This window comes from Salvelinus namaycush, chromosome 7 (genome assembly GCF_016432855.1).
Source record: "Salvelinus namaycush isolate Seneca chromosome 7, SaNama_1.0, whole genome shotgun sequence".
Lineage (NCBI taxonomy): Eukaryota > Metazoa > Chordata > Actinopteri > Salmoniformes > Salmonidae > Salvelinus > Salvelinus namaycush.
In genome coordinates this window covers 59,776,275-59,801,562 of record NC_052313.1, presented here as the reverse complement: position 1 = coordinate 59,801,562, position 25,288 = coordinate 59,776,275, and positions in this window count along the sequence as shown.

The following is a 25,288-nucleotide window of genomic DNA, read 5'->3' as shown; positions in this document are numbered from 1 at the left end:
CATATATTTTCAGCAAACTTAACATGTGTAAATACTTGTATGAACACAAGATTCAACAACTGAGGCATAAACTGAACAAGTTCCACAGACATGTGACTAACAGAAATTGAATAATGTGTCCCTGAACAAAGTTGGGGTCAAAATCAAAAGTAACAGTCAGTATCTGGTGTGGCCACCAGCTGCATTAAGTACTGCAGTGCATCTCCTTCTCATGGACTGCATCAGGTTGGACTGCATCAGGTTGCTGTGAGATGTTACCCCACTCTTCTACCAAGGCACCTGCAAGTTCACAGACATTTCTGGGGGGAATGGCCTTAGCCCTCACCCTCCGATCCAAGAGGTCCCAGACGTGCTCAATGGGATTGAGATCCGGGCTCTTCGCTGTCCATGGCAGAACACTGACATTCCTGTCTTGTAGGAAATCATTCACAGAACGAGCAGTATGGCTGGTGGCATTGTCATGCTGGAGGGTCATGGTCAGGATGAGCCTGCAGGAAGGGTACCACATGAGGGAGGAGGATGTCTTCCCTGTAACGCACAGCGTGGAGATTGCCTGCAATGACAACAAGCTCAGTCTGATGATGCTGTGACACACCGCCCCAGACCATGACAGAACCTCCACCTCCAAATCGATCCCGCTCCAGAGTACAGGCCTCAGTGTAACGCTCATTCCTTTGACGATAAACGTGAATCTGAGCATCACCCCTGATGAGACAAAACCGCGACTCGTCAGTGAAGAGCACTTTTTGCCAGTCCTGTCTGGTCCAGCGACAGTGGGTTTGTGCCCATAGGCGACGTTGTCGCTGGTGATGTCTGGTGAGGACCTGCCTTACAACAGCCCTACAAGCCCTCAGTCCAGCCTCTCTCAGCCTATTGCGGACAGTCTGAGCACTGACAGAGGGATTGTGTGTTCCAGTTGTAACTCGGGCAGTTGTTGTTGCCAACCTGTACCTGTCCCGCAAGTGTGATGATCGGATGTATTAATCCTCTGCAGGTGTTGTTGCACATGGTCTGCCACTGCGATATGTCTCCCTGTAGCGTTGTCCTAGGCGTCTCACGGTACGGACATTGCAATGTATTGCCCTGGCCACATCTGCAGTCCTCATGCCTCCTTGCAGCACACCTAAGGCACGTTCACGCCGATGAGCAGGGACCCTGGGCATCTTTCTTTTCGTGTTTTTCAGAGTCAGTAGAAAGGCCTCTTTAGTGTCCTAAGTTTTCATAACTGTGACCTTAATTGCCTACTGTCTGTAAACTGTTAGTGTCTTAACGACTGTTCCACAAAAATGTTAGTGTCCTAACGACTGTTCCACAGGTGCATGTTAATTAATTGTTTCTGGTTCATTGAACAAGCATGGAAAACAGTGTTGAAACCCTTAAAATGAAGATCTGTGAAGTTATTTGGATTTTTACGAATTTGAAAGACAGGGTCCTGAAAAATATATTCATTTTGATAATAGATATTCTTAAAACGGCCCAGGAGCTGTTGTTTCTGATGAAGCAATTAAGATATGCAATAGTCGACGGAGGATCTATATCTATCAACATCTGTCAGATACCTTTATTCATGCTCTCCAATGCCCTTTATTCATGCTCTCCAATGCCCTTTATTCATGCTCTCCAATGCCCTTTATTCATGCTCTCCAATGCCCTTTATTCATGCTCTCCAATGCCCTTTATTCATGCTCTCCAATGCCCTTTATTCATGCTCTTCAATGCCCTTTATTCATGCTCTCCAATGTACTTTATTCATGCTCTTCAATGCCCTTTTGTGTTAATTGAGATGTTGGTTTCCTGGCGAGGTGACTTCCTCTGTTGAGAGAAGAGGAGTTTGAGCCCTTTCCTGTAGTCAATGACCAAAAGCGCCCTTTTTGGCCTCATGGGTGGAATGTTATTATTTTGTATAATTTCATAATTAATAAAGATTTTTTTCTTTTTTATACAAAATCCTTTTTTTCTATGTTAAACAGTCTTGTTATATTTCAGTCTTCTGAGACGTATATAAAGTGTAATATTGGGATACAAACTCAAAGTGTAATACATTAAACTATATCTGAAACTTTTGTTTCAAAGTATATTTGTTCAAGACTACCAAGAACCACTCTGTGTGACCCTGATTCAGCCCACTGCAGTAAAAGGTTCATTCCTTTAGAAAGGACTTATTCTGGCTTGGTGTAGATTTACAATTAGAGGTGTACAGTTCTTTATAGAAGCGGGAGAATCTTTGATGATTCATTTGGGTTCTGATAGTAATTCCACAGTTTTTAGATTCAATTGTTGCTATATCAGCTAATTGATCATTACTGCGTTGCTTGTTGGCCGCTATACGACTCGGACGATTATCATGGAATTAACGGTTGAGTCTAAGTCATTGGAGGGTAAATGAGGCTCTCTGTCTTATCAATAAATTAAATTGTGTCTTGACTTTAGAAAGAGTAAAAACGACCTGGTCTGAAAAGAGTGTTTGTTGAGGACGTTCTAACGCAGTTGACAACATTTCCAAATCTGATCTCTTCTTTAATTCCTTAGGAGTCTATTGATGAACCCGTGTGTCAATCTAAGTAACATCATGTAAAAATCCAGAGCAAAATCAGTCAGTTTAAACTAGAGACAGAGTGTCTCAATCCTCTGTGTCCACCCATGGTGGCCTTCAGTTTAAACTAGAGACAGAGGGTCTCAATCCGCTGTGTCCGCCCATGGTGGCCTTCAGTTTAAACTAGAGACAGAGTGTCTCAATCCACTGTGTCCACCCATGGTGACCTTCAGTTTAAACTAGAGACAGAGTGTCTCAATCCACTGTGTCCACCCATGGTGACCTTCAGTTTAAACTAGAGACAGAGTGTCTCAATCCTCTGTGTCCACCCATGGTGGCCTTCAGTTTAAACTAGAGACAGAGTGTCTCAATCCACTGTGTCCACCCATGGTGGCCTTCAGTTTAAACTAGAGACAGAGTGTCTCAATCCACTGTGTCCACCCATGGTGACCTTCAGTTTAAACTAGAGACAGAGTGTCTCAATCCGCTGTGTCCACCCATGGTGGCCTTCAGTTTAAACTAGAGACAGAGTGTCTCAATCCACTGTGTCCACCCATGGTGACCTTCAGTTTAAACTAGAGACAGAGTGTCTCAATCCTCTGTGTCCACCCATGGTGGCCTTCAGTTTAAACTAGAGACAGAGTGTCTCAATCCGCTGTGTCCACCCATGGTGGCCTTCAGTTTAAACTAGAGACAGAGTGTCTCAATCCGCTGTGTCCACCCATGGTGACCTTCAGTTTAAACTAGAGACAGAGTGTCTCAATCCGCTGTGTCCACCCATGGTGGCCTTCAGTTTAAACTAGAGACAGAGTGTCTCAATCCGCTGTGTCCACCCATGGTGACCTTCAGTTTAAACTAGAGACAGAGTGTCTCAATCCGCTGTGTCCACCCATGGTGGCCTTCAGTTTAAACTAGAGACAGAGTGTCTCAATCCGCTGTGTCCACCCATGGTGGCCTTCAGTTTAAACTAGAGACAGAGTGTCTCAATCCGCTGTGTCCACCCATGGTGGCCTTCAGTTTAAACTAGAGACAGAGTGTCTCAATCCGCTGTGTCCACCCATGGTGACCTTCCACATCTGCGGTGGAATGTGGCTGAGCTACAGTGGCGTTTGTCAGACCATGAGGCATCCCGAAAATCGATCTTCACCTAAAAACATCTATAGCGTCTGAACGGTTTGATGTACAAACTATTTTGACCACTATATGGAAAGAGGGGATTCTCATGAATACGGTGATGTTCTCCGTTTTGCTCTCCGACCCCCACAAGTGACACTCGTTTGAAGGTAACCCATACAAATAAATGGACACATGGAGGTAGTTTTGTTCAAACAAAAATGAGGGGTTAATTATGTGTAAAAAAAACATAAATATTTGATGAGCTTTCTGACAGATATCGGACAGAAACCACAGTTGCATTATTTGTAATGAAACCTTTGATGGCATCCCAGAGAATCCAAGGGTCGGGGGTCATCGACTGAATTTTTATTGATAATTATCAATTAATTTCAATTTCAAATTTAACACAGAATGTACGATTTTGTAGTAATAAAAACGTTGAAACGCTTTAGTAGGTGGCAGGGAAGTCAAGCGCAGGATAATTGAACTTGGTATAAATGGAGTATTTTAAATAAATTAAAACATAAACTCCAAAACCAAAGTCCATAATAAAATCAATGTGGGTACAGGAACCCGTCGCACACCAATCCATGAAACATCAACATAACAATAAACAATCTCTGACAAGGACACGAGGGGAAACAGAGGGTTAAATACACAACACTTAATGAATGGGATTGGAACCCGGTGTGTAAGACGACCAGACAAAACCAATGGAAAATGAAACATAGATCAATGATGGCTAGAAGGCCGGTGACGTCGATCGCCGAGCACCGCCCGAACAAGGAGAGGCATCGACTTCGGTAGAAGTCGTGACAATCTTATGGCTCCTTTAGGAGATTCAGAAACGTTAAAATGAAGGTAGTAAACATGGTGATTATACAAGTTTATATGTCGAATTTAGATTTTTCTTGATTAAAATAATCGTGAAAATGATTTATGCCTGTTTGAGTAGAAAGTGTACTGTTTTCTATAGGGTTATGTGCTCACCAGCCATCAATGAGGTTATAATTAGACAGTATTTTCTGGACTGCTTTGGTTGAATGTGGATTGTAGTTGGTTTTATACCATTTGTCCCGCATGTCCAAAATGACATTCATTGTCTATCCAAATAACCCGATGGAATTCAGTTCATTCTAATAATATTCTGTTCAGAGAATCAAAAATTGTATGATCATACACTACATGACCAAAAGTAACCGGACACCTGCTGGTCGAACATCTCATTCCAAAATCATTGGCATTAATATGGAGTTGGTCCTCCCTTTGCTGCTATAACAGCCTCCACCCTTCTGGGAAGGTTTCCTGCTAGATGCTGAAACATTGCTGCGGGGAGTTTAGGATGGCTGTAGGAACAATAGGGTAATAGGATGGCTGTAGGAACAATAGGGTAATAGGATGGCTGTAGGAACAATAGGATAATGGGATGGCTGTAGGAACAATAGGGTATTAGGAATGGCTGTAGGAACAATAGGGTAATGTGATGGCTGTAGGAACAATAGGGTAATGGGATGGCTGTAGGAACAATAGGGTAATGTGATGGCTGTAGGAACAATAGGGTAGTATGATGGCTGTAGGAAAAATAGGGTATTGGGTTGGCTGTAGGAGCAACAGAGTAATATGATGGCTGTAGGTACAATAGGGTAATAGGATGGCTGTAGGAACAATAGGGTAATACGATGGCTGTAGGAACAATAGGGTAATGGGATGGCTGTAGGAACAATAGGGTAGTATGATGGCTGTAGGAAAAATAGGGTATTATGATGGCTGTAGGAACAATAGGGTAATGTGATGGCTGTAGGAACAATAGGGTAATGTGATGGCTGTAGGAACAATAGGGTAATGTGATGGCTGTAGGAACAATAGGGTAATGGTATGGCTGCAGGAACAATAGGGTAATAGGATGGCTGTAGGAAAAATAGGGTAATGGTATGGCTGCAGGAACAATAGGGTAATAGGATGGCTGTAGGAACAATAGGGTATTATGATGGCTGTAGGAACAATATGATAATGGGATGGCTGTAGGAACAATAGGGTAATAGGAATGGCTGTAGGAACAATAGGGTAATGTGATGGCTGTAGGAACAATAGGGTATTATGATGGCTGTAGGAACAATAGGGTATTATGATGGCTGTAGGAACAATATGATAATGGGATGGCTGTAGGAACAATAGGGTATTATGATGGCTGTAGGAACAATATGATAATGGGATGGCTGTAGGAACAATAGGGTAATAGGAATGGCTGTAGGAACAATAGGGTATTGGGTTTACTGTAGGAGCAACAGAGTAATATGATGGCTGTAGGTACAATAGGGTAATGGGATGGCTGTAGGAACAGTAGGGGAATAGGATGGTTGTAGGAACAATAGGGTAATAGGATGGCTGTAGGAACAATAGGGTCTTAGGATGGCTGTAGGAACAATAGGGTATTGTGATGACTGTAGGAACAATAGGGTATTATGATGGCTGTAGGAACAATAGGGTAATGTGATGGCTGTAGGAACAATAGGGTATTATGATGGCTGTAGGAACAATAGGGTAATAGGATGGCTGCAGGAACAATAGGGTAATAAGATGGCTGTAGGAACAATAGGGTAATAGGATGGCTGTAGGAACAACAGGGTAATAGGATGGCTGTAGGAACACTAGGGTAATAGGATGGCTGTAGGAACAATAGGGTAATAGGATGGCTGTAGGAACAATAGGGTAATGGGGCAGCAGGTAGCCTGGTGGTTAGGGTGTTGGGCCAGTAGCCGAAAGGTTGCTGGATCGAATCCCCGAGTGGACAAAGTGAACATCTGTAGTTCTGCCCCTGAACAAGGCAGTTAAACCACTGTTACCCGGTAGGCCGTCTTTGTAAATGAGAATCTGTTCTTAACTGACTTGCCTGGTTAAATAAAGGCAAAATAAAACAGGTAAATAACTACTGCTGTCCACTTCATATGTACTTACTGTATTCTAGTTCACCTGTCTACTCATATACTGTCTACACACACCATCCTATATAACTACTGTCTATACACACCATCCTATATAACTACTGTCTACACACACCATCCTATATAACTACTGTCTATACACACCATCCTATTATAACTACTGTCTATACACACCATCCTATATAACTACTGTCTACACACACCATCCTATATAACTACTGTCTACACACATCATCCTATATAACTGCTGTCTATACTGTCTATACACACCATCCTATATAACTACTGTCTACACACACCATCCTATATAACTACTGTCTACACACACCATCCTATATAACTGCTGTCTATACTGTCTATACACACCATCCTATATAACTACTGTCTATACACACCATCCTATTATAACTACTGTCTATACACACCATCCTATATAACTACTGTCCATACTGTCTACACACACCATCCTATATAACTACTGTCTATACACACCATCCTATATAACTACTGTCTACACACACCATCCTATATAACTACTGTCTATACACACCATCCTATATAACTACTGTCTACACACACCATCCTATATAACTACTGTCTACACACACCATCCTATATAACTGCTGTCTATACTGTCTATACACACCATCCTATATAACTACTGTCTACACACACCATCCTATATAACTACTGTCTATACACACTATCCTATTATAACTACTGTCTATACTGTCTATACACACCATCCTATTATAACTACTGTCTATACACACCATCCTATATAACTACTGTCTATACACACCATCAAATATAACTACTGTCTATACACACCATCCTATATAACTACTGTCTATACACACCATCCTATATAACTACTGTCTATACACACCATCCTATATAACTACTGTCTACACACACCATCCTATATAACTACTGTCTATACACACCATCCTATATAACTACTGTCTACACACACCATCCTATATAACTACTGTCTATACACACCATCCTATATAACTACTGTCCATACTGTCTACACACACCATCCTATATAACTACTGTCTATACTGTCTACACACACCATCCTATATAACTACTGTCTATACACACCATCCTATATAACTACTGTCTATACACACCATCCTATATAACTACTGTCTATACACACCATCCTATATAACTACTGTCTACACACACCATCCTATATAACTACTGTCTATACACACCATCCTATATAACTACTGTCTACACACACCATCCTATATAACTACTGTCTACACACACCATCCTATATAACTACTGTCTATACACACCATCCTATATAACTACTGTCTATACACACCATCCTATATAACTACTGTCTACACACACCATCCTATATAACTACTGTCTATACACACCATCCTATATAACTACTGTCCATACTGTCTATACAAACCATCCTATATAACTACTGTCTACACACACCATCCTATATAACTACTGTCTACACCCACCATCCTATATAACTACTGTCTATACTGTCTATACACACCATCATATATAACTACTGTCCATACTGTATATACACACCATCCTATAGAACTACTGTCTATACACACCATCCTATATAACTACTGTCTATACATACCATCCTATATAACTACTGTCTATACACACCATCCTATATAACTACTGTCTATACACACCATCCTATATAACTACTGTCTACACACCATCCTATATAACTACTGTCTACACACACCATCCTATATAACTACTGTCTACACACACCATCCTATATAACTACTGTCTATACTGTCTATACACACCATCCTATATAACTACTGTCTATACTGTCTATACACACCATCCTATATAACTACTGTGTACACACCATCCTATATAACTACTGTCTACACACACCATCCTATATAACTACTGTCTACACACACCATCCTATATAACTACTGTCTATACTGTCTATACACACCATCCTATATAACTACTGTCTATACACACCATCCTATATAACTACTGTCTATACACACCATCCTATATAACTACTGTCTATACACACCATCCTATATAACTACTGTCTACACACACCATCCTATATAACTACTGTCTATACACAACATCCTATATAACTACTGTCTACACACACCATCCTATATAACTACTGTCTATACACACCATCCTATATAACTACTGTCTATACACACCATCCTATATAACTACTGTCTACACACACCATCCTATATAACTACTGTCCATACTGTCTTTACACACCATCCTATATAACTACTGTCTATACTGTCTGCACACACCATCCTATATAACTACTGTCTATACACACCATCCTATATAACTACTGTCTACACACACCATCCTATATAACTACTGTCTACACACACCATCTTATATAACTACTGTCTACACACACCATCCTATATAACTACTGTCCATACACACCATCCTATATAACTACTGTCTACACACACCATCCTATATAACTACTGTCTACACACACCATCCTATATAACTACTGTATATACACACCATCCTATATAACTACTGTATATACACACCATCCTATATAACTACTGTCCATACTGTCTATACACACCATCCTATATAACTACTGTCTATACTGTCTATACACACCATCCTATATAACTACTGTCTATACTGTCTATACACACCATCCTATATAACTACTGTCTATACACACCATCCTATATTACTACTGTCTACACACACCATCTTATATAACTACTGTCTATACACACCATCCTATATAACTACTGTCTATACACACCATCCTATATAACTACTGTCTATACACACCATCCTATATAACTACTGTCTACACACACCATCCTATATAACTACTGTCTATACTGTCTATACACACCATCCTATATAACTACTGTCTACATACACCATCCTATATAACTACTGTCTATACTGTCTATACACACCATCCTATATAACTACTGTCTACACACACCATCCTATATAACTACTGTCTATACTGTCTATACACACCATCCTATATAACTACTGTCTACACACACCATCCTATATAACTACTGTCTATACACACCATCCTATATAACTACTGTCTACACACACCATCCTATATAACTACTGTCTATACACACCATCCTATATAACTACTGTCTATATACACCATCCTATATAACTACTGTCTACACACACCATCCTATATAACTACTGTCTACACACACCATCCTATATAACTACTGTCTACACACCATCCTATATAACTACTGTCTATACACACCATCCTATATAACTACTGTCTATACACACCATCTTATATAACTACTGTCTACACACACCATCCTATATAACTACTGTCTATACACACCATCCTATATAACTACTGTCTATACTGTCTATACACACCATCCTATATAACTGTATATATATTGACATTCCGGCTCGTTCTGATATTTCTTGGTGTCTTTTTTTTTGGATGATGTGCGTATTCTGACTGGTTACATCACTTCCTGGTATGGCAACTGCTCGACCTCCAACCTGCAAGGCACTACAGAAGGTAGTGCAAACGGCCCAGTACATCACTGAGGCCAAGCTTCCTGCCATCCAGGACCTCTATACCAGGCGGTCAGATGAAGGCCCTAAATATTGTCAAAGACTCCAACCACCCCTAGTCAAAGACTGTTCTCTCTGCTACCGCACAGCAAGAGGTACTGGAGCGCCAAGTCTAGGTCCAAGAGGCTTCTGAACATCTTCTACCCCCAAGTCATAAGACTCCTGAACAGCTAATCAAATGGCTACCCAGACTATTTGCATTGCCCCCCCTCTTTTACACCGCTGCTACTCTCTGTTGCTATCATCTATGCATAGTCACTTTAATAACTCTACCTACATGTACATATTACCTCGACTAACCGGTGCCCCCGCACATTGACTCTGTACCGGTACCCCCCTGTATATAGCCTCCACATTGACTCTGTACTGGTACCCCCTGTATTTAGCCTCCACATTGACTCTGTACTGGTACCCCCTGTATTTAGCCTCCACATTGACTCTGTACTGGTACCCCCTGTATTTAGCCTCCACATTGACTCTGTACTGGTACCCCCTGTATTTAGCCTCCACATTGACTCTGTACTGGTACCCCCTGTATATAGCCTCCACATTGACTCTGTACTGGTACCCCCTGTATTTAGCCTCCACATTGACTCTGTACTGGTACCCCATGTATTTAGCCTCCACATTGACTCTGTACCGGTACCCCCTGTATTTAGCCTCCACATTGACTCTGTACTGGTACCCCCTGTATTTAGCCTCCACATTGACTCTGTACCAGTACTCTCCTGTATATAGTCTCCACATTGACTCTGTACTGGTACCCCCTGTATATAGCCTCCACATTGACTCTGTACCAGTACTCTCCTGTATATAGCCTCCACATTGACTCTGTACCAGTACTCTCCTGTATTTAGCCTCCACATTGACTCTGTACCAGTACTCTCCTGTATATAGCCTCCACATTGACTCTGTACCAGTACTCTCCTGTATATAGCCTCCACATTGACTCTGTACCAGTACTCTCCTGTATATAGCCTCCACATTGACTCTGTACCAGTACTCTCCTGTATTTAGCCTCCACATTGACTCTGTACCAGTACTCTCCTGTATATAGCCTCCACATTGACTCTGTACCAGTACTCTCCTGTATTTAGCCTCCACATTGACTCTGTACCAGTACTCTCCTGTATATAGTCTCGCTAATTGTTATTTTACTCCTGCTCTTTAATTACTTGTTACTTTTATTTCTTATTCTTATCCGTATTTCTTTAAACTGGATTGTTGGTTAGGGGCTCGTAAGTAAACATTTCACTGTAAGGTCTACACCTGTTGTATTCGGCGCATGTGACTAATACAATATGATTTGTATTGTATTGTATAGTTTTTTTTAGGCATTATAACAGTTGGAGCTGGAAACACAAGCATTTCACTGCAGCTGAGAAAACAACTGCGAAGCTGTATACGAGATCAATAAACATTGATTTGTTTTGTTCAGATGCAAAGTTTTGCAGGTTAAAATACAAACTACAAAAAAAAAAAAAAAGTAGTCATTGTATTTTGTTGTTTAGTTTACAAGTATGAAAGAGATAGAGAAGATGCTGAATGGGTTCCTCCACTGCACCAGGCCAGCCACCAAGATGATTTAAACCCAGGGAGGTTTGAGTGTGGAGAGAATGTATGTCTATCTCCCAAATTGCACCCTTTTTCTGATATAGTGCACTACTTTTGACCAGAGCCTATGGGTCCATGTCTAAAGTAGTGCCCTGTGAAGGGAATAAGGCCCCATTTGGGATGCTTGCCGTATGTCCCAGAGGAACACGAGTCTGTGACAGGAGACAACAGATACACGTTGCAGCGGCTAAATGATGATCCTCTAAACTCTAGAAATAATACCTCTCTCTGTCTCTCTCTCTCTGTGTCTGTCTGTCTCTCTCTCTGTGTCTGTCTGTCTCTCTCTGTGTCTGTCTGTCTCTCTCTCTGTGTCTGTCTGTCTCTCTCTCTGTGTCTGTCTGTCTCTCTCTCTGTGTCTGTCTGTCTCTCTCTGTGTCTGTCTCTCTCTCTGTGTCTGTCTGTCTCTCTCTCTGTGTCTGTCTGTCTCTCTCTCTGTGTCTGTCTGTCTCTCTCTCTGTGTCTGTCTGTCTCTCTCTCTGTGTCTGTCTGTCTCTCTCTCTGTGTCTGTCTGTCTCTCTCTCTGTGTGTCTGTCTGTCTCTCTCTCTGTGTGTCTGTGTGTCTGTCTGTCTGTCTGTGTGTCTGTGTGTCTGTCTGTCTGTCTGTCTGTCTGTCTGTCTGTCTGTCTGTCTGTCTGTCTGTCTGTCTGTCTGTCTGTCTGTCTGTCTGTCTGTCTCTCTCTCTGTCTCTCTCTCTCTGTGTCTGTCTGTCTCTCTCTCTCTCTGTGTGTCTCTCTGTGTGTCTCTCTGTCTCTCTCTCTCTCTCTCTCTCTCTCTCTCTCTCTCTCTCTCTCTCTCTCTCTCTCTCTCTCTCTCTCTCTCTCTCTCTACCTTCCCCCTACCCTCTTTCTCCCCCATCTCTCCCTTTCCTGGAGTGATAAATAACTATGTCAGAACACTAGAATGGATGTTTCAAGTTAGAGGGTTGAGGAAATGTAGTTTGGAGTCATGAGTCTGGATGAAATGGGTTCTGTCGTCCTGGTCCTGGACTGATCCATCATCACTATCTGACTCACCGTTTGCATCCTAAAAGGAACCCTTTTCAACATACACTGCACTTCTTCTGACCATGGACCATAGGGCTCTGGTCTAAAGTAGTGCACTATATAGGGAATAGGGTGCCATAGGGCTCTGGTCTAAAGTAGTGCACTATTAGGGAATAGGGTGCCATAGGGCTCTGGTCTAAAGTAGTGCACTATATAGGGAATAGGGTGCCATAGGGCCCTGGTCTAAAGTAGTGCACTATAAATAGGGAATAGGGTGCCATAGGGCTCTGGTCTAAAGTAGTGCACTATATATGGAATAGGGTGCCATTTTAGTCTAACCGTTAAACATGTGCATTTTTTCTCTTCATTACAGTCATTTAGCAGACGCTATTATCCAGAGAGACTTACAGTTAGTGCGTTCGTCTTACGATAGCTAGGTGGGACAACCACATATCACAGACATAGTGAGTACATTTTCAGCAAAGTCATTGATAGATGCTGTTAGCTAGCTGGTGCTACAGTCATAGAAATATAATCACTAGAATGGTAGAGATAGATGCTGTTAGCTAGCTGATGCTACAGTCATAGACATATAATCACTAGAATGGTGGAGATGGATGCTGTTAGCTAGCTGGTGCTACAGCCATAGACATATAATCAGTAGAATGGTAGAGATAGATGCTGTTAGCTAGCTGATGCTACAGTCATAGACATATAATCACTAGAATGGTGGAGATGGATGCTGTTAGCTAGCTGGTGCTACAGCCATAGACATATAATCAGTAGAATGGTAGAGATAGATGCTGTTAGCTAGCTGGTGCTACAGTCATAGACATTTAATCAGTAGAATGGTAGAGATAGATGCTGTTAGCTAGCTGGTGCTACAGCCATAGACATATAATCAGTATAATGGTAGAGATAGATGCTGTTAGCTAGCTGGTGCTACAGTCATAGACATTTAATCAGTATAATGGTAGAGATAGATGCTGTTAGCTAGCTGGTGCTACAGTCATAGACATTTAATCAGTATAATGGTAGAGATAGATGCTGTTAGCTAGCTGGTGCTACAGCCATAGACATATAATCACTAGAATGGTAGAGATAGATGCTGTTAGCTAGCTGGATGCTACAGCCATAGACATATAATCAGTAGAATGGTAGAGATAGATGCTGTTAGCTAGCTGGTGCTACAGTCATAGACATTTAATCAGTAGAATGGTAGAGATAGATGCTGTTAGCTAGCTGGTGCTACAGCCATAGACATATAATCAGTATAATGGTAGAGATAGATGCTGTTAGCTAGCTGGTGCTACAGTCATAGACATTTAATCAGTATAATGGTAGAGATAGATGCTGTTAGCTAGCTGGTGCTACAGTCATAGACATTTAATCAGTATAATGGTAGAGATAGATGCTGTTAGCTAGCTGGTGCTACAGCCATAGACATATAATCACTAGAATGGTAGAGATAGATGCTGTTAGCTAGCTGGATGCTACAGCCATAGACATTTAATCAGTATAATGGTAGAGATAGATGCTGTTAGCTAGCTGGTGCTACAGCCATAGACATTTAATCAGTAGAATGGTAGAGATAGATGCTGTTAGCTAGCTGGTGCTACAGTCATAGACATTTAATCAGTAGAATGGTAGAGATAGATGCTGTTAGCTAGCTGGTGCTACAGTCATAGACATTTAATCACTAGAATGGTGGAGATAGATGCTGTTAGCTAGCTGGTGCTACAGTCATAGACATTTAATCAGTATAATGGTAGAGATAGATGCTGTTAGCTAGCTGGTGCTACAGTCATAGACATTTAATCAGTATAATGGTAGAGATAGATGTTGTTAGCTAGCTGGTGCTACAGTCATAGACATATAATAAGTATAATGGTAGAGATAGATGCTGTTAGCTAGCTGGTGCTACAGTCATAGACATTTAATCAGTATAATGGTAGAGATAGATGCTGTTAGCTAGCTGGTGCTACAGCCATAGACATATAATCACTAGAATGGTAGAGATAGATGCTGTTAGCTAGCTGGATGCTACAGCCATAGACATTTAATCAGTAGAATGGTAGAGATAGATGCTGTTAGCTAGCTGGTGCTACAGCCATAGAAATATAATCACTAGAATGGTTAAGATAGATGCTGTTAGCTAGCTGGTGCTACAGTCACAGAAATATAATCACTAGAATGGTTAAGATAGATGCTGTTAGCTAGCTGGTGCTACAGCCATAGACATTTAATCAGTATAATGGTAGAGATAGATGCTGTTAGCTAGCTGGTGCTACAGCCATAGACATTTAATCAGTATAATGGTAGAGATAGATGCTGTTAGCTAGCTGGTGCTACAGTCATAGACATTTAATCAGTATAATGGTAGAGATAGATGCTGTTAGCTAGCTGGTGCTACAGTCATAGACATTTAATCAGTATAATGGTAGAGATAGATGTTGTTAGCTAGCTGGTGCTACAGCCATAGACATTTAATCAGTATAATGGTAGAGATAGATGCTGTTAGCTAGCTGGTGCTACAGCCATAGACATTTAATCAGTATAATGGTAGAGATAGATGCTGTTAGCTAGCTGGTGCTACAGTCATAGACATTTAATCAGTATAATGGTAGAGATAGATGCTGTTAGCTAGCTGGTGCTACAGTCATAGACATTTAATCAGTATAATGGTAGAGATAGATGCTGTTAGCTAGCTGGTGCTACAGCCACAGAAATATAATCAGTATAATGGTAGAGATAGATGCTGTTAGCTAGCTGGTGCTACAGCCACAGAAATATAATCACTAGAATGGTTAAGATAGATGCTGTTAGCTAGCTGGTGCTACAGCCACAGAACTATAATCACTAGAATGGCTATTTCCGTTAATGTCAATTGATCTGGGCTTCTATTTCAGTGGCTATGAGGATAATCTGGTCGATATGTATCTTAGTGTGAATACCACATGGCACCTGATTCCCCACAGTGAACTTCTTAATGACATCAGGCCTGTGGTCAACAGTAGCACACTGTAGAAGGAGCCGTTTGGGATGAAGCCTCTAATCTCTTCATGTAAATTAAAGGAGGTATTTGTCACGCCCTGACCTTAGAGATCCTTTTGACGTCTCTATTTTGGTTTGGTCAGGGCGTGAGTTGGGGTGGGCATTCTATGTCTGGTGTTCTATGTTTTGTATTTCTTTGTGTTTGGCCGGGTGTGGTTCTCAATCAGAGGCAGCTGTCTATCGTTGTCTCTGATTGAGAACCATACTTAGGTAGCCCTTTTCCCACCTGTGTGTTGTGGGTAGTTGTTTTCTGTTTTGTGTTGTTGCACCAGACAGAACTGTTTCGTTTCGTTCACTCTCTTTGTTGTTTCAGTGTTCAGGTTATTTTATTAAATTACAATGAACACTTACCACGCTGTGTTTTGGTCCCCTTCTCTCCAGGACGATCGTTACAGGTATTTCATTCTCTATAGGACACTTACACTGACGTCATAGTCAAAATCTGATTTGTGATTAATGCTCCCGAGTGGCGCAGCGGTCTAGGGCACTGCATCTCAGTGCAAGAGGCGTCACTACAGACCCTGGTTCGATCCCGGGATGTTTCACAGCGGTCCAGGGCACTGCATCTCAGTGCTAGAGGCGTCACTACAGACCCTGGTTCGATCCCGGGATGTTTCACAACCGGCAGTGATTGGGAGTCCCATAGGGCAGCGCACAGTTGGCCAAGTGTTGTCCGGGTTTGGCCGGTGTAGGCCGTCATTGTAAATAATAATTTGTTCTTAACTGACTTGCCTAGTTAAATAAAGGTAAAACAAATGAAAAATGGGAGTGAAATGTTACTTCATTTTTGTGTATGGAAACATTGACACAACAGTGACATTTTCTACAGATTTGTCTATGATATCATTAAAAAAAAAGTTTTTTAACCCCACGCAACAAAAGCACAGTCTTTTCACGACCCTTTTAAAGTTTATGTTAAAATGTACATTGTTCAACTATTGTTGATTTTGTTTACCGCAGCCCCCTCAGTACAAACTAGTGTGAACCTTCACCTTTCACTTCCTACAGCTGTACGTACAGTAACGCTGTGTCCCAAATGGGACCCTATTCCCTATGTAGTCCACTTACTCTTCTCGGGACCCTGATCAAGAGTAAGTGGACTACATAGGGGATAAGGGGGCCATTTAGGACATATTGTAAGTGTTTGTGTAGCATGTCAGTTGTCCATACAGCCAAATGTACACCGCGTTCAAAATGGCGTCCTATTTCTTATACAGTGCACTATAGAGAGCACATAGTGATCTGGTTAAAAGTAGTGCACTATATATGGAGTAGGGGGCCATTTGGAATGCATCAATAGCCTTAGGGAGGGTGAACTTTGGGCATACGTGGGTGTTATTCGACCTAAATAGGGTCGATAACTTCCCTGTGGCTGTTCAGTGTCCATCCACCAGCTGACTACTGGGTTGAGGAGGAGGTGGAGGAGAACAGAGGAGAACAGAGGAGGTAGAGGAGAACAGAGGAGAACAGAGGAGGACAGAGGAGGACAGAGGAGAACAGAGGAGAACAGAGGAGGTACAGGAGGTAGAGGAGAACAGAGGAGGACAGAGGAGAACAGAGGAGGACAGAGGAGGTACAGGAGGTAGAGGAGAACAGAGGAAAACAGAGGAGGACAGAGGAGGACAGAGGAGAACTGAGGAGGACAGAGGAGGTAGAGGAGAACAGAGGAGGTACAGGAGGTAGAGGAGGTACAGGAGGTAGAGGAGAACAGAGGAGGACAGAGGAGAACAGAGGAGAACAGAGGAGGACAGAGGAGGTAGAGGAGGACAGAGGAGGTAGAGGAGGTAGAGGAGAACAGAGGAGGTACAGGAGGTAGAGGAGAACAGAGGAGAACAGAGGAGGACAGAGGAGGACAGAGGAGAACAGAGGAGAACAGAGGAGGTACAGGAGGTAGAGGAGAACAGAGGAGGACAGAGGAGAACAGAGGAGGACAGAGGAGGTACAGGAGGTAGAGGAGAACAGAGGAGAAAAGAGGAGGACAGAGGAGGACAGAGGAGAACTGAGGAGGACAGAGGAGGTAGAGGAGAACAGAGGAGGTACAGGAGGTAGAGGAGAACAGAGGAGGACAGAGGAGAACAGAGGAGGACAGAGGAGGTACAGGAGGTAGAGGAGAACAGAGGAGGACAGAGGAGGTAGAGGAGGACAGAGGAGGTAGAGGAGGTAGAGGAGAACAGAGGAGGACAGAGGAGAACAGAGGAGGACAGAGGAGAACAGAGGAGGACAGAGGAGGACAGAGGAGAACAGAGGAGAACAGAGGAGGTACAGGAGGTAGAGGAGAACAGAGGAGGACAGAGGAGAACAGAGGAGGACAGAGGAGGTAGAGGAGGTAGAGGAGAACAGAGGAGAACAGAGGAGGACAGAGGAGGACAGAGGAGAACAGAGGAGGTACAGGAGGTAGAGGAGGTAGAGGAGAACAGAGGAGAACAGAGGAGGACAGAGGAGGACAGAGGAGGACAGAGGAGAACAGAGGAGGACAGAGGAGGACAGAGGAGAACAAAGGAGGACAGAGGAGAACAGAGGAGAACCGAGGAGGTACAGGAGGTAGAGGAGAACAGAGGAGGACAGAGGAGAACAGAGGAGGACAGAGGAGGACAGAGGAGGTAGAGGAGGTAGAGGAGAACAGAGGAGAACACAGGAGGACAGAGGAGAACCGAGGAGAACCGAGGAGGACAGAGGAGAACAGAGGAGAACAGAGGAGGACAGAGGAGGTAGAGGAGAACAGAGGAGAACAGAGGAGAACAGAGGAGGACAGAGGAGAACAGAGGAGAACAGAGGAGAACAGAGGAGAACAGAGGAGGTAGAGGAGAACAGAGGAGGACAGAGGAGAACAGAGGAGGACAGAGGAGGACAGAGGAGGTAGAGGAGGTAGAGGAGGACAGAGGAGAACAGAGGAGGACAGAGGAGAACAGAGGAGAACCGAGGAGGACAGAGGAGGTAGAGGAGAACAGAGGAGAACAGAGGAGGTAGAGGAGGTAGAGGAGAACAGAGGAGAACAGAGGAGGACAGAGGAGGTAGAGGAGGACAGAGGAGAACAGAGGAGGACAGAGGAGGACAGAGGAGAACAGAGGAGAACAGAGGAGGTACAGGATATAGAGGAGAACAGAGGAGGACAGAGGAGAACAGAGGAGGTAGAGGAGGTAGAGGAGAACAGAGGAGGACAGAGGAGGTAGAGGAGAACAGAGGAGAACAGAGGAGGACAGAGGAGGTAGAGGAGAACAGAGGAGGACAGAGGAGAACAGAGGAGGACAGAGGAGGACAGAGGAGGTAGAGGAGGTAGAGGAGAACAGAGGAGAACAGAGGAGGACAGAGGAGAACAGAGGAGAACTGAGGAGGACAGAGGAGAACAGAGGAGGACAGAGGAGGTAGAGGAGAACAGAGGAGAACAGAGGAGGACAGAGGAGGTAGAGGAGGACAGAGGAGAACAGAGGAGGACAGAGGAGGACAGAGGAGAACAGAGGAGAACAGAGGAGGTACAGGATATAGAGGAGAACAGAGGAGGACAGAGGAGAACAGAGGAGGACAGAGGAGGTACAGGAGGTAGAGGAGAACAGAGGAGAACAGAGGAGGACAGAGGAGGACAGAGGAGAACCGAGGAGGTAGAGGAGAACAGAGGAGGTACAGGAGGTAAAGGAGGTAAAGGAGGTAGAGGAGAACAGAGGAGGACAGAGGAGAACAGAGGAGGACAGAGGAGGTACAGGAGGTAGAGGAGAACAGAGGAGAACAGAGGAGGACAGAGGAGGACAGAGGAGGTAGAGGAGGTAGAGGAGAACAGAGGAGAACAGAGGAGGACAGAGGAGAACAGAGGAGAACCGAGGAGGACAGAGGAGAACAGAGGAGAACAGAGGAGGACAGAGGAGGACAGGGGAGGTAGAGGAGGTAGAGGAGAACAGAGGAGAACAGAGGAGGACAGAGGATAACAGAGGAGGACAGAGGAGGACAGAGGAGGACAGAGGAGGACAGAGGAGGACAGAGGAGGACAGAGGCGGTACAGGAGGTAGAGGAGAACAGAGGAGGACAGAGGAGAACAGAGGAGGACAGAGGAGGTACAGGAGGTAGAGGAGAACAGAGGAGAACAGAGGAGGACAGAGGAGGACAGAGGAGAACCGAGGAGGTAGAGGAGAACAGAGGAGGTACAGGAGGTAGAGGAGGTAAAGGAGGTAGAGGAGAACAGAGGAGGACAGAGGAGAACAGAGGAGGACAGAGGAGGACAGAGGAGAACCGAGGAGGACAGAGGAGGTAGAGGAGAACAGAGGAGGTACAGGAGGTAGAGGAGGTACAGGAGGTAGAGGAGAACAGAGGAGGACAGAGGAGAACAGAGGAGGACAGAGGAGGTACAGGAGGTAGAGGAGGACAGAGGAGGTACAGGAGGTAGAGGAGAACAGAGGAGGACAGAGGAGGACAGAGGAGGACAGAGGAGGTACAGGAGGTAGAGGAGGACAGAGGAGGTACAGGAGGTAGAGGAGAACAGAGGAGGACAGAGGAGGACAGAGGAGGTAGAGGAGAACAGAGGAGAACAGAGGAGGACAGAGGAGAACAGAGGAGAACAGAGGAGAAAAGAGAAAGATACACAGTACTGGTACCGGAATAGATAACATGGTTTAATCCCAAATGGCACCCTATTCCCTATATAGTTTCCCTACATAGTGCACTACTTTAGACCCTATTCCCTGTATAGTTTCCCTACATAGTGCACTACTTTAGACCCTATTCCCTGTATAGTTTGCCTACATAGTGCACTACTTTAGACCCTATTCCCTATATAGTGCACTACTTTAGACGCTATTCCCTACATAGTGCACTACTTTAGACCCTATTCCCTACATAGTGCACTACTTTAGACCCTATTCCCTATGTAGTGCACTACTTTAGACCCTATTCCCTATGTAGAGCACTACTTTATAACCTATTCCCTATGTAGTGCACTACTTTAGACCATATTCCCTATATATGTTCCCTATGTAGTTCACTACTTTAGACCCTATTCCCTATGTAGTGCACTACTTTAGACCCTATTCCCTATGTAGTGCACTACTTTAGACCCTATTCCCTATATATTTTCCTTATGTAGTTCACTACTTTAGACCCTATTCCCTACATAGTGCACTACTTTAGACCCTATTCCCTATGTAGTGCACTACTTTAGACCCTATTCCCTATGTAGAGCACAACTTTATACCCTATTCCCTATGTAGTGCACTACTTTAGACCATATTCCCTATATATGTTCCCTATGTAGTTCACTACTTTAGACCCTATTCCCTATGTAGTGCACTACTTTAGACCCTATTCCCTATGTAGTGCACTACTTTAGACCCTATTCCCTATATATTTTCCTTATGTAGTTCACTACTTTAGACCCTATTCCCTATATATTTTCCTTATGTAGTTCACTACTTTAGACCCTATTTCTTACGTAGTGCACTACTTTAGACCCTATTCCCTATATATATTCCCTACGTAGTACACTACTTTAGACCCTATTCCCTATATATATTCCCTACGTAGTGCACTACTTTAGACCCTATTCCCTATATATATTCCCTACGTAGTACACTACTTTAGACCCTATTCCCTATATATATTCCCTACGTAGTGCACTACTTTAGACCCTATTCCCTACGTAGTGCACTACTTTAGACCCTATTCCCTACGTAGTGCACTACTTTAGACCCTATTCCCTATATCGTGCACTACTTTAGACCCTATTCCCTATGTAGTGCACTACTTTAGACCCTACTCCCTACGTAGTGCACTACTTTAGACCCTATTCCCTACGTAGTGCACTACTTTAGACCCTATTCCCTATGTAGTGCACTACTTTAGACCCTACTCCCTACGTAGTGCACTACTTTAGACCCTATTCCCTACGTAGTGCACTACTTTAGACCCTACTCCCTACGTAGTGCACTACTTTAGACCCTATTCCCTATGTAGTGCACTACTTTAGACCCTACTCCCTACGTAGTGCACTACTTTAGACCCTACTCCCTACGTAGTGCACTACTTTAGACCCTATTCCCTACGTAGTGCACTACTTTAGACCCTATTCCCTATGTAGTGCACTACTTTAGACCCTACTCCCTACGTAGTGCACTACTTTAGACCCTACTCCCTACGTAGTGCACTACTTTAGACCCTATTCCCTATGTAGTGCACTACTTTAGACCCTACTCCCTACGTAGTGCACTACTTTAGACCCTATTCCCTACGTAGTGCACTACTTTAGACCCTATTCCCTACGTAGTGCACTACTTTAGACCCTATTCCCTATGTAGTGCACTACTTTAGACCAAGGCGTTGAGCCTCTTGGTCCTTGACCTCTGGATGGTTTAACCAGCGTGTTTGTTTTTCCTCTCAACCATAATATATTATTATTATTACTATTGATATGATTCCCCCCCACAGGCAATTCCAGACAGTGAGTGTCCGTTCCAGGGGAAGGTGTGTGTGTGTGTGTGTGTGTTTGTTTGTTTGTCTCCAGGGCTGGTAAATTGTATTCTGTCTTTCTGTGTATCTCAGACTTTACAGCAGCGGACCTGTTCATAGTGTCACTGTGTGACAGAAGGGGAAGACAAAGGATTGTTCTGGAATACCAACAACATATTGTGTGTGAAGATTCCCCCAGTTAGATTCATCACTGTCTAACACAGTGACCTTTAGTTGACCGTGTGTATGTGTGTGTGTGTGTGTGCGTGTGTCTGTTTGTGTGTTTGTGTGTGTTTGTATGTTTGTGTGTGTGTGTGTGTGTGTGTGTGTGTGTGTGTGTGTGTGTGTGTGTGTGTGTGTGTGTGTGTGTGTGTGTGTGTTTGTATGTTTGTGTGTGTGTGTGTGTGTGTGTGTGTGTGTGTGTTTGTATGTTTGTGTGTATGTTTGTTTGTGTGTGTGTGTGTTTGTGTGTGTGTGTGTGTGTGTGTGTGTGTGTGTGTGTGTGTGTGTGTGTGTGTGTGTGTGTGTGTGTGTGTGTGTGTTTGTATGTTTGTGTGTGTGTGTTTGTGTGTGTGTGTTTGTATGTGTGTGTGTGTGTGTGTGTGTGTGTGTGTGTGTGTGTGTGTGTGTGTGTGTGTGTGTGTGTGTGTGTGTTAATGCCTAGGGTCCTTGTATTCCCCAGCCTTCATGGTGGCATCCCAAAAGGCTCCATGTTCCCTTATTTAGTCCACTACCTTGACCAGAGGCCGCAGGGAACAGCGTTCCGTTTGGGACTCAGATCATGTGACCGCTGCTATCTGTCCAGAAGTCACCACAGGGGGCCTCCATCCTCAGGGGACAAGACAGAGGGAGTCCAGATGTGTGAAAGCCCCAGAGCGGTGTGTCACACTGGGCCTAGTCTGACACGACCTCCCCCTAGGACAGAGAACCAGTCACCAGTCTGCCCAGTCCACTACACTGGGGGCTGTGAGCAGAGGATGGCTGCTCTGCTGAGGGTATTTTCAACAGGGATCATTTCCTACATGAAGGGAGTGTCAAGCTTCCACTAAATGCTGATGTAGTCTGTCACCATGTAGACAAGAGGAAAGGGAAGTGATGTAGTCTGTCACCATGTAGACAAGAGGACAGGGAAGTGATGTAGTCTGTCACCATGTAGACAAGAGGAAAGGGAAGTGATGTAGTCTGTCACCATGTAGACAAGAGGACAGGGAAGTGATGTAGTCTGTCAACATGTAGACAAGAGGACAGGGAAGTGATGTAGTCTGTCACCATGTAGACAAGAGGAAAGGGAAGTGATGTAGTCTGTCAACATGTAGACAAGAGGAAAGGGAAGTGATGTAGTCTGTCACCATGTAGACAAGAGGAAAGGGAAGTGATGTAGTCTGTCACCATGTAGACAAGAGGAAAGGGAAGTGATGTAGTCTGTCAACATGTAGACAAGAGGAAAGGGAAGTGATGTAGTCTGTCAACATGTAGACAAGAGGAAAGGGAAGTGATGTAGTCTCAACATGTAGACAAGAGGACAGGGAAGTTATGTAGTCTGTCACCATGTAGACAAGAGGAAAGGGAAGTGATGTAGTCTCAACATGTAGACAAGAGGAAAGGGAAGTGATGTAGTCTGTCACCATGTAGACAAGAGGAAAGGGAAGTGATGTAGTCTGTCACCATGTGGACAAGAGGAAAGGGAAGTGATGTAGTCTCAACATGTAGACAAGAGGAAAGGGAAGTGATGTAGTCTGTCACCATGTAGACAAGAGGAAAGGGAAGTGATGTAGTCTCAACATGTAGACAAGAGGACAGGGAAGTGATGTAGTCTGTCACCATGTAGACAAGAGGACAGGGAAGTGATGTAGTCTGTCACCATGTGGACAAGAGGAAAGGGAAGTGATGTAGTCTCAACATGTAGACAAGAGGAAAGGGAAGTGATGTAGTCTGTCACCATGTAGACAAGAGGACAGGGAAGTGATGTAGTCTCAACATGTAGACAAGAGGAAAGGGAAGTGATGTAGTCTGTGACCATGTAGACAAGATGAAAGGGAAGTGATGTAGTCTCAACATGTAGACAAGAGGAAAGGGAAGTGATGTAGTCTGTCACTATGTGGACAAGAGGACAGGGAAGTGATGTAGTCTGTCACCATGTAGACAAGAGGACAGGGAAGTGATGTAGTCTGTCACCATGTAGACAAGAGGAAAGGCAAGTGATGTAGTCTGTCACCATGTGGACAAGAGGACAGGGAAGTGATGTAGTCTGTCACCATGTAGACAAGAGGAAAGGGAAGTGATGTAGTCTGTCACCATGTAGACAAGATGAAAGGGAAGTGATGTAGTCTCAACATGTAGACAAGAGGAAAGGGAAGTGATGTAGTCTGTCACCATGTAGACAAGAGGACAGGGAAGTGATGTAGTCTGTCACCATGTGGACAAGAGGAAAGGGAAGTGATGTAGTCTCAACATGTAGACAAGAGGAAAGGGAAGTGATGTAGTCTCAACATGTAGACAAGAGGAAAGGGAAGTGATGTAGTCTGTCACCATGTAGACAAGAGGAAAGGGAAGTGATGTAGTCTGTCACCATGTAGACAAGAGGAAAGGGAAGTGATGTAGTCTCAACATGTAGACAAGAGGAAAGGGGAGTGATGTAGTCTCAACATGTAGACAAGAGGAAAGGGAAGTGATGTAGTCTGTCACCATGTGGACAAGAGGAAAGGGAAGTGATGTAGTCTCAACATGTAGACAAGAGGAAAGGGAAGTGATGTAGTCTGTCACCATGTAGACAAGAGGAAAGGGAAGTGATGTAGTCTGTCACCATGTAGACAAGAGGAAAGGGAAGTGATGTAGTCTGTCAACATGTAGACAAGAGGACAGGGAAGTGATGTAGTCTGTCACCATGTAGACAAGAGGAAAGGGAAGTGATGTAGTCTCAACATGTAGACAAGAGGAAAGGGAAGTGATGTAGTCTGTCACCATGTAGACAAGAGGACAGGGAAGTGATGTAGTCTGTC